The 11,062-nt window shown below is 40.7% G+C and overlaps 1 non-coding gene across 1 annotated transcript; it reads left to right on the top strand.

Annotated features, from left to right (window-relative positions):
• The first annotated feature begins 298 nt into the window (after window positions 1-298).
• LOC119930166 lies at window positions 299-436 on the top strand. The gene has a single exon (XR_005451655.1). It is a non-coding gene; the product is annotated as a small nucleolar RNA SNORA7 (small nucleolar RNA).
• Window positions 437-11,062: the final 10,626 nt, after the last annotated feature.

Here is an 11,062-nt window from a genome sequence, read left to right as displayed (position 1 = left end):
GCAGATCACTGTACTAAGCACTTGGGAGAGTACAAAAAATAGGCCATAGACTTTTAAACTGGAATACAGGTCTTATACAATTGTGACAGAGAGGGCAGACAAACCTCTTGATCCTGTTCTACCTGGCGAATTCTCTTCTGTTGAATGATTTAAATAACCATGCCAGTGTATTGTCTCTTTTCCTCCCTTCTCCCATCTTTACCTTTAAGGACAGAGAAACATGAACCCAGGCAATGCCAGACTGGATTAGTTCAGTGGTCCACCCAGCCTGGTATTTTGAATCCTAAAGGGGTAAGAGCCCTTCTCAGGGTCACACCTGGAGAGTTTCCAATACTCTACCAGTCTCGGCTACGGGAGGGAGAGTCAAGCAGAGGTATATCCATTCCATTCCTAGCTTGGGCAGTGGCTAGCAAGTGGAAGGGAATCTGCTATATATATGTTTGTACATATTTATTACTCTATTTATTTTACTTTTACATAACTATTCTATTTATTTTATTTTGTTAATATGTTTGGCTTTGTTCTCTGTCTCCCCCTTCTAGTCTGTGAGCCCACTGTTGGGTAGGGACCGTCTCTATACGTTGCCAACTTGTACTTCCCAAGTGCTTAGTACAGTGCTGTGCACACAGTAAGCGCTCAATAAATACGATTGATTGATTGATTGCTAAAAGCCCAAAACTCACCTGTGCTGGGCAGCAGTGGCTTGGGAGAGAGCTAAGGGTGGAGACTCAAGTTTACTGCACGGAAGGAAGCGATGGTAAACCACGTCTGTATTTTTACCAAGAAAACTCCACGGATACACTACCAGATCAATTGCAGATGGAGTGCGGGGCATTTGGGGAGAGATGTGTCCGTGGTATCGCCTTGGGTCGGAAACGACTCAATGGCATAAGGCAAGACAAAGGAGTAAGAAGGGATCCTGGTTAGAACAGTGTGATGGTTAATTATGTATCAACAGTATTCATCGTTCATTAACTGCATGGAGCACACTGTAGTAAGTGGTTGGAAGATCCTAAGAGCTAATATGCATGATCTCTGCCCTCAAGAGGCAGACAATCTAGTGGCATTGTATAATCTAGACCAATGGTCCTCTGATGCATATGCTCATGTTAGAGATGTACCTTCTAACACCCTCCAAGTATTCCCTCCAATGAATTTCAAAGATCAATCACCTTCAAGGACCGAGCTACCTTCCCTCTGGCATTACTTTCGTCTTCTCTGAATGGAGCTTTTCATCTTCATGGAACCATGCTTTCCCATGAGAAGCAGTGTGGTCTGGTGGAAGGGACACAGGCCTCGGAGTCAGAGGACCTAGGATCTAATCCTGGTTCTACCACTCGCCTGCTGTGTGACCTTGGGAAAGTCATTTAGCTTCTCTGTGCCTCAGTTCGCTCATCTGCACAATGGGGATTCAATACCTGTTTTCCCATCTAATTCATCTGTGATCCCCACGTGGGACCAGATTATTTTGAATCTACCTCAGAGCTTAGTACAGTGCTTGACATGTATTAAGTGCTTAACATGTAATCACTACTATTAGTTATGTTCATTATTTCAATGCAGATTGCCTGAACGAGCATGCACTTCAAACTTTTTACTGAAAGACTGTACGGTTTAAGGCTGTTCCCCAAGAAGCCTTTGTTCATTACACTACTTTGGTGAGTCACCAGTTTTACAGAGCAAAACACTCCTAAACATTGTTCATTACCAGACACTGGGAAAAAACTCCATTTCCTGATCATCAACCTAATGCCAAAATCCTTGGATTACAGAGACTTTACAAAGTGCAATTCTGGTCCAACTTACTCATTATTAGAAAGAGCCCTCAGTGGCTTTCCCTTTCTCTTAGAGCATTTCGATTCTCTAGGGAAGAGTTTGCTTAGATTATTCCTTGGTGCTTAAGATCATTTTTCTGGGTGGCAGAATACCACTAAGCACCGGATCCTCAGTGTAATTAATTAGGGACTCCAAGGCCCAATGGGGCGTTTTACTTTTAAATTTGGGTACAGAAACAGCTGCCTTGCTCTCATTACCCATCAGTCTGTACCCTTTCAGCTGCCAGCATTGACATTTCTGTTTCTCCATTTCTCTGCAAAATGAGCTTCTCTCTAAAAATTCTGAAAGGGCCCGTTCATGGATAACGTACCCCAGGGCATTTATGTAGGATATTTTCTTTTTCTTGCACTTTAGACAGCATGAAATTACAGTACAGAAGAACTCAGAGCTAAAAAGTTCTGGCCATGGCCTGAAGTTTGGCAAGTGATCAAAGCTTCTCACACTTTCAGAAGGGATTTAGCTAGCCTGCTTTGAGCAACACATACACAGTAGCTATAAATGTGCAAATATCTGAAAGCAAGTAAAACAACAATCAGGGAAGGAACAAGGCCGGCCTACGTCCCATCACAGCCAGTCTCCCTGATGGAATCTCCTCCTTAAGGAAAATAAGTAGCTTGGACTCTCATTGATTTTTCTGCCAGGCAGGAGTTTACCTGTATTTATGCTTAAATACCAACTCGAAGCACTTTTCTTTGGGAAATAAAAAGAGAAAAAGAAAAAAGAAAAACAGCCTTCCTTACAATTTATCCTGGATCCCCTTTAAGAAAATAAGGAAACTTTTTTTGTGGGTATTGATATTTTTCCCCTACAGTCATATAGCTGAATTTTTCCTTAAAGCTTTCATTATCTTGAGCAGCACCTAGCCAGTAGTCTGAATACCAGGGATGTGGATGAGTTTCTTAAATTGTTGCTGGTTTGCTTCTTAACCTTAAATTCTTGGAGATAAAATTCTCTAAGTCTTCACAATTTAAGTTAAATGCAGTCAATCATATTTATTGAGAGCTTACTATGGGCAAACACTGTACTAAGTGCTTTACAGAGGACACTATAACAGTGTTAATAGGCAAGTTCCCTGCTCATAAGGACCTTATAGTACAGAGGACTGTAAAAATTAAAAACCACCAAAGCAAAGCAATTAAACTAATGGTGACTATTCCCTCCCTCTCCTTTTCTTCAGAAACTTTAGCCCTCTCTTGCTCAATGCATGCTACATTATACCCATATTAACACACATAAATGTAAACACACATATGCAGCATGCGTGCTATATATATTATATAATTACAATTAATTATATATATAAATACATATATTGGCCTTCGTACTTGAAGCCACTGTGATAAAAATAATGGGAGAGAGAGAGAATATTTGTTCATGAGAAGAGGGAGACTGACTTAAAAGCCAATGTGGGACTCTCTGGCCACATTATACTGTCATGTTTTGATGTTTGCAGTCTGTGGAACTGTTTTGTTTTACTTCTGGGTCTTTCGAACAGTATGATGCCTCTGCCCACATAGGTCTGCCCTCCAATTTGAAGTTGAGAATAGGCTATAAATGACACTGATGCTATTTGCTCACTATTCAAGTAACAGAGGGTTCCATCCCGTTTATCATGATTCTCCAAAATCCTTGCCCAAAAATCAGATTTGATGATAAACCCCTGCTGGAGAGGCCCTTTCTTTTTGTGTCTCAGTGCCTGATCAAACCTGTAAGTACATTTTCCCTCTCCAGAATCCTGACTTTGACTTTCATGGCTCCCTAAACAGCCACTTTCTTATCCAGGCACAACGGGCTCCTTGGGAGACAGTAGCAATGCCATTATTTAAATAAAATTACAGGTGTATGTCAATTGAATTGTCTTCAAATACCACTGGTGTTCCTCAGTCGGCAAGGAACAGGGCCGTAGGATTTTAGATTCATCTAATTCAAGCACCAGCAGCTCAACTAAATGAAATCATCTAAGTCCATGGGAAGCTTGAGTTTTCCATCATACAGAATTTTTTTCTACCAGTTTTTTTTTTTATAAAGTTCTGCCCACTGTTCCTCTCTACTTCAACCTCACCTTCATTCATTTCATTCTATCTTATTTATTGAACGCTTACTATGTGCAAAGCACTGTACTAAGTGCTTAACCTGAGACCGGGTATTAGCTCTCAACTTCAGCACGGGGCCTAGAGGATAGAACAGGGCCTGGGATTAGAATGGGGTTCTAATCCCAGATCTCCCATGTGTCTGCTCTAGACTTCGGACAAGTCACTCAACTTCTCTGTGCCTCAGTTACCTCTTCTGGAAAATGGGGATTTCATGCTGTGAATCCCATGTGGGACATGGACTGCGTCCAACCTGATATGCTTGTGTCTACCTCAGCACTTAAGCCCTTAATAAATGCCATTAAAAATGTATTTGGCTCTGAATAAGCCAGAATCATAGATTTGAACTACACTAATGAATTAGTCTATAGTATAGATTGAACATCTTCTGTGCAGAGGGCAGAGATGTTAGCGAGGACTGAAAATTCAGTTGCTCCCACACTTTCAACTATCTCTATGCAGATGACTTTCAAATCTACATTCCGCAGTCTTCGCCTATCTCCTTCACTAAAGTCTATTTTTTCCTGCCTTCAGGACACCTTTTCTTGGATGTCCCACCAACAACTGAAGCTTAACATAACCAAAACTGAACTCTTCATCTTCCCACCCAAACCCTGTCTTTCTCCTGCCTTTCTCATCACCGTAGACAGCAGTGACATTTTCCCTATCTCACAAACCTCTTACCTAGGCATTATCCGCAATTCATTTCTCTTTTTCAGCCTGCACATCTGTTCTGTCAAGAAATCATGTTTGACCTGCATAGCATCTCTAGACACGTTCCTTACTGCTCCAAACTGCTACCATGCAGATAATTTCCTTTCGTCCTTATTCCCTGCCTCCTGTTTCTCCCCATACAAGTTCATATTTTATTCTGCTGCTTCAATCATTTTTCTAAAAAGCTCAGCCCAGGTTTATTTTTGGCTTTTTTAAACAGGATTTGTTGAGCACTTACTACTGTTCTAAGAGCTGGTTAGATAAAGGTTGATTAGGTTGGACTTAGTACCTGTCCCACATGGGACTCGCAGCGTAAGTAGTGCTTGGCACGTAGTAAGAGCTTAACAAATGCTATAAAAATAAAACAGGAAAACTGAGGCTTAGAAAAGTTTAGCAATTTGCCCAAAGTAACACAGCAAGCAATTGGCAGAGCCAGGATTAGAACCCAGGCCCACATTTTATCTACTAGACCATGCTGCTTCCCAACTCCACGTCTAACAGACATTTCTTAGCATTGGCTATAAGGCACTCAATCAGCTCTCCCGTTCCTACCAACCTCGTTCACCTCCCACTGCAACCCGGCCCGCACACTTCAGTCTTCCAAAGCCAACCTGCTCTCTGGGCCTTTATCTCATCTATCTTGCTGCTGACATTCCTACATCCTTCCTCTGCCCTACTGTACTCTCCTAAGCGCTTAGTATGTGCTGTACACACAGTAAGCGCTCAAAAAATATGATTGGATGAATGAAAAAATATCCACTCTCCCCAACTTCAAAACTTTAGAAAATCACATCTCTTCTAAGAGGTCTTCACTTACTAAACCCTCATTTACCCACCTATTAGCCCTCTATCCTGTATTACGTACATTCTTGGGTCTTCACTCAAATACTATGACACTCCAACCCAACCCCACAGCAGTTATTTACGTATCCTTCTACTTTGCCCTTTCCCAACCTGTAATTTATTTTTATGTTTGTCTCCCCTACTAGATTGCAAACTCAAGTCTATTCATTCATTCGTATTTATTGAGCGCTTACTGTAGGCGTAGCACTGTACTAAGCGCTTGGGAAGTACAAGTCGGCAACATATAGAGACTGTCCCTACCCAACAACAGGCTCACAGTCAAGAAGGGGGAGACAGGCAATAAAACAAGACACATAGACAGGTGTCAAAATCGTCAGAACAAATAGAATTAAAGCTATATGCACACCATTAACAAAATAAATAGTAAATATGTACAAGTAAAACTGAGTAATAAATCTGTAAAAATATATAGAGAGGTGCTGTGGGGAGGGGAAGGAGGTAGGGCGGGAGGGATGGGGAGGAGGAGAGGAAAACTCTAATGTACTGTACTGTACTCAGTTCACAGTATACATTCAATCAATCATGTTTATTGAGTGTTTACTGTGTGCAGAGCACTGTACTAAGCACTTGGGAGAGTACAGTATAATAGAGTTGGTAGGCACATTCCCTGCCCACAACAATTTATTCAAAGTACTAAGAAAAGTAAAATACAACAATAAAAGGACACATTCCCTGTCGACAATGAGCTTACAGTCTAGAGGGCACCTTGCAGTCTATAAATATCATCGATGGCTTGAAAGGTTAAACATTTCTACTACAGGCACAGAGTTGAATGTTTTATGCCTAGTAGATAGATCATAGGCCTGGGCATCAGAAAGTCATGGTTTATAATCCCAGCTAAACCAAATGTCTGCTGTGGGGCTTTAGGCAAGTCACTTAATTTCTCTGTGCCTTGGTTTCCTCACCTGTAAAATGAGGATTGAGACTGTGAGCCCCATGTGGACAGGGACTATGTCCAACCCAATTATCTCGCATATACCCTAGCTCTTAGAACAGTGCCTGACACATAGTAAGCACTTAATACCATTATTATTATTATTATTACCATTATCTAGGTGACACATTGTCCGCTGATTCAAGGATAAACAAAGAGGTGAAAAATCATACCAATTACTATGCCCTTTGGGCTACTGACAGAGTTTGGTCCTAAAATGCCATTAAAATCAAACGATAGTATTTATTACATGTTTTCTGTGTGCATAGCATTGCACTAAGCACTTGGGAGAATACAGTACATTACGATACATTAAGATTTAGCTCTAACTAAAGGCATGAAGCGCAATTGGCCTGTCCATCCTTTTCTGAGACAAAGCCCTAGCCTAGGAGTTAGAGGACCAGGGTCCTACTCATGACTCTGCCACTCACCTGCTGTGTGATCTTAGACAAGTCCTTTATTCTATTTGGGCTTCAACTTCCTTATCTGTAAAATGGGAATTGAGACGGTGAGCCCCTTGCTTAGTATACTGCCTGGCAGACAATAAGTGCTTAACAAACACCAATTCAAAACAAACAAAAAAACCCCTTTCTGTTTAATGCAAGGATTCTCTCTCAACTCACCAGCTGAAAAGATTTGACAGTGCAACATCCAGTAGAAAACAACCCATCATGAGAGCAGGCTGGAGCATTGCATAATCTTGCTCGAGGCTAATCACTTTATAATGAGTTTAGTGAAAAGTACCTATGCAATAAGTTGTGGCTGACAGCAGCCCAAGGGACTCTCTAAAGTGCTAAAAATTAGCAGCTGAGAGATGTTGGATCACATACTTTTGGAGGTAGAAAACAGATTTCCTTCTAAAATACAAGCAGTTTAAAGTAGACATAAATCAAACAGATGGTAAAAGAAATATCTTGTTGCCGTGGGCTTTATTCTGTTTTTATTTCCACTGCCTTATGAAGTAACAGGAAAAAAAAAGTCAGGCTGCTAGGGTTCTAGTTGAAGAAGAAAATATCCTAACACTATGGAAATACAGTATGGTTGACAGTTACAAAACGTTTGTTTTGCACCAAGTTTCATTTCCATAAAATGTTAAGCGTCCATGAAAACATTGGCCTTCCTTTAAATTATGATCCTGTGATGCGGCTTCTAGGCTTTAACTAACTCTTTACATGCTCTCAGCCCACTGGGGGAGAAATTAAAATGCACTGCCAACCATGTGATTTGTAAAAAGTTAGTGGAGCTGCACTCAGTTGCAAGAAAGGCCACCGGGCAGGCACGGGAACACCACATAAATAATCTTTTTGCTAGGACACACCGACACCCTTGAGAAGATTTCAGTAGAGGAGAAAAAATGCGACCTAAAGAACAATAGAGGGGGTAAAGTCAAACGTTTGCCGCAAGGAAACATACACAAAATTACACGGTTTGCGGCATTCCAAATTGGCACTAGCAATTACGGACAATAAAATAAAGAAGAGAGACATATATTTTGACACAGTTAAAGGTTTTTGACACAATCACATTACAACTATCCCAGAACAACAAAATCTTTCCTGCGATCAAAGGGCACACAGTGGATCGGGCATTTATAGAGGTCAAGATCATTAACGAGTGTGGCTGTTGCGATGGACTTGGAAGGAATTTATCAGCCGATTGTGATGGTAGCAGTAAACACATCGAGTTGATATTTTAGGTCAAGTGAAGCACCCTATAAAGTTCCATAAGCACGCTAACTTGTAAACTCCGTATTTCGTAACAGAGGGCACATCCTTCGGTGGCGGTTAAACTACGAGCACATCACTTTTTTTGACATAGGAACCTGGCTATTATTTTTTATCAAGTTTAAAGGGTATAAAAGGTGATGAGTAGGGTCATGAAGCTATGGAAGAATCACGAAGAAATTCTTCAATGGTAACATTTTCTCCTAAGTTTTGCCCTGCCATCTGGGTGAATCGTGTAAAATGACAACTTCCATTTTCCCCAAGTTATCCACTTGGAATCAGGTTATTCACCCCTTAACAGCAGCTCTTGGGTGCCATTAGCAGCTTGATAAGATTGAACGCATTTTACCCAGAGAAGCAGCATGGGCTAGGGGAAACGGCATGAGATTGGGAGCCCGGAGACCCGGGTTCTAATCTTGCCTTCGCCACTTTCCTGCTGTATAACCTTGGACAAGTCATGACTTCACTGGCAGTCAGTTCTGTCAGCTGCAACCTGATTATCTTATATCTATCCCAGTGTTTAGAACATTGCTGAGCACATAGTAAGCACTTAACAAATGCCATTATTATTATTATTATCTACCCCAATGCTTAGTACAGTACTTGGCACAGAGTAAGCGCTTGAGATAATGGATTCCCTTTTCTTTTAATTGAAGGCCTAGATTACATAGTACTTGGTTGTCTTTAAATGACGACCTGTATGAGTCAATTCATAACAAATATGAACATATTCATGGATAATTAACTCACCAAATATAAGTCTACTCCTGGGAAGGTAATTGCATCAGGTTTCTTTACCGGCATGATACATGATTTCATCTAATTCTGTTAAGATTGAAAGGAAAGGGCCCAAATCTATAGAAAGGACCATTTCCAACTGAGAATTTCTAATACACACATTTTACTGCCGGTTTGGAAAATCCTCCTTTTCTACATTATGCTGGAATAGTGACTCCCAGGGGCAAAATCGGAGCAAAGAAGAAAGGCTGAGTTCCCTACTCAGCAAAAATGAGAAACTTTACATACTGCAAATCATTTACATGGTCTCATTTATTTTTATTGGAAAGGCATAAAAAAGCAAGTCAACACACTTTGACATCTATACTCCTCCCCTAGGACCCACTGAATGAAATACCAACTTTTATTCAACTTATTTTTGTTTGGGTGGCATTGCAAACATCCAGAAACCTGGTATGTTTTCTCATGCACCAAATTCAAATAGACCCATTTAACAATTAAAAGGCATTAGAAAAGAAAATAGAACTCATTTCCCTTTTTTTCCAGAAGCTTTGGGTGTTTTCCCATCTTCATTTCTATCAAGCACTGCTCTTGGACTTCACTTTTATGATTTCTAGTTTCCAGAACAGGATGCAACCCCATTTCCAAATCTGAATCATCAAGACTATTTTCCAATTTGTTAGATGTGTCCCCTTTCCTAACTCTAAACAGGGGTTACAAGCATTCATTGTATTTCAATAGCTTCTTATCTCTAATTCATACCAATGATTCTATAAATTCCCTGGATCCTGAGATCAAAGGGAACCATCCCTCCTCCTCTGATAGGTGATAAATTTAAAATACTAAGGCCTAAAGTTAACATACCAGGGTAAACTCCTGGCGAAGTGAATATCCAGGCTTCTTTTGGAGGAAGATCTGAGGTCAATGAACTGACAAATGGAAGGACTTAACATTCCCATGGCATTTTTTTAATGGTACTTGATAATAATAATAATAATAATATTTGTTAAGCACTTACTATGCGACAGGCACTGTACTAAGTGCTGTGGTGGATATAAGTAAATCAGGTTGGACACAGTCCCGGTCCCATGTGGGGCTCACAATCTCAATCCTCACTTTACAAATGAGGTAACTGAGACGTAGACAAGTAGAGTGAGTTGCCCAAACTCACACAGCAGACACGTGGTAAGCTCTCACTATGAGCCAGGCACTGTATAGATAATGCCAGGTGATGGGATAGATTGAAGCTAATCAGGTTAGATACAGTCCATGTCCTACATGGGGTTCACAGTCTTCAACCCCATTTTACAGATGAGGTAACTGAGGCATGGATAATTTAAGTGACTTGCCAAAGGTCATACAGCAGACAAGTGGCAGAGCTGGGATTAGAACCCGGGTCCTTCTGATTCCCAGGCCCTTGCTCCATCCACGAGGCCACACTGCTTCTCTTCCTTCTCTACCTCATGTCTGAGGGGCTATATTTTCCAGAATGGCTAACTGCAGCATGGAACTCTATGTGAGAATCAAATGGACAGCAACAATTACGACACATTAATATCATTAGTAGCACAAAGTGTAAATACAAGAAGGAAAGTAAAAGCCCAAAAGAGGAAAAAAAAGCCCAAGAAATTTCTAAATCAGATGCCTAAAAACAGGGATTTAGAATCACTACTTCATTGCCAACTTCATTAGTAATGAGTAGGAGTTTTTTCTGTGAAGTCACTTTAGTGTATAAAGTTGTCCAAAGTAAATTATTGAAAATATACTACTTCCTTTCATTCAATTTGTCCCAAGCTTCCAGCAGGGCCCTGGATCAAACCACCTTGGGCTACAAGGAAAGACAGAAATTGTATCTGTATCAAACACCCATAAAACATGTTCCTTAAAGGTTTTTGTGACATGTGGTACTGTAACCTGCACCAATCTGGCTCTTAATTGTAAGTGTGGTATTTGTGTGCCAAGCACTGTACTAAGCTCTGGGGTAGAGACAAGATAATTAGGTTGGACACAGTCCCTGCCTAACAGAGGACTCCCAGTCTAAGAAGAAGGGAGGCAGTGGGGCCTAATAATAATAATAATAATAATAATAATAATGGTATTTGTTAAGCGCTTACTATGTGCAAAGCGCTGTTCTAAGTGCTGGGGGATACAAGGTGATCAGG

This window comes from Tachyglossus aculeatus, chromosome 6 (genome assembly GCF_015852505.1).
Source record: "Tachyglossus aculeatus isolate mTacAcu1 chromosome 6, mTacAcu1.pri, whole genome shotgun sequence".
NCBI lineage: Eukaryota > Metazoa > Chordata > Mammalia > Monotremata > Tachyglossidae > Tachyglossus > Tachyglossus aculeatus.
This window is presented reverse-complemented; position numbering and strand designations above follow the sequence as displayed.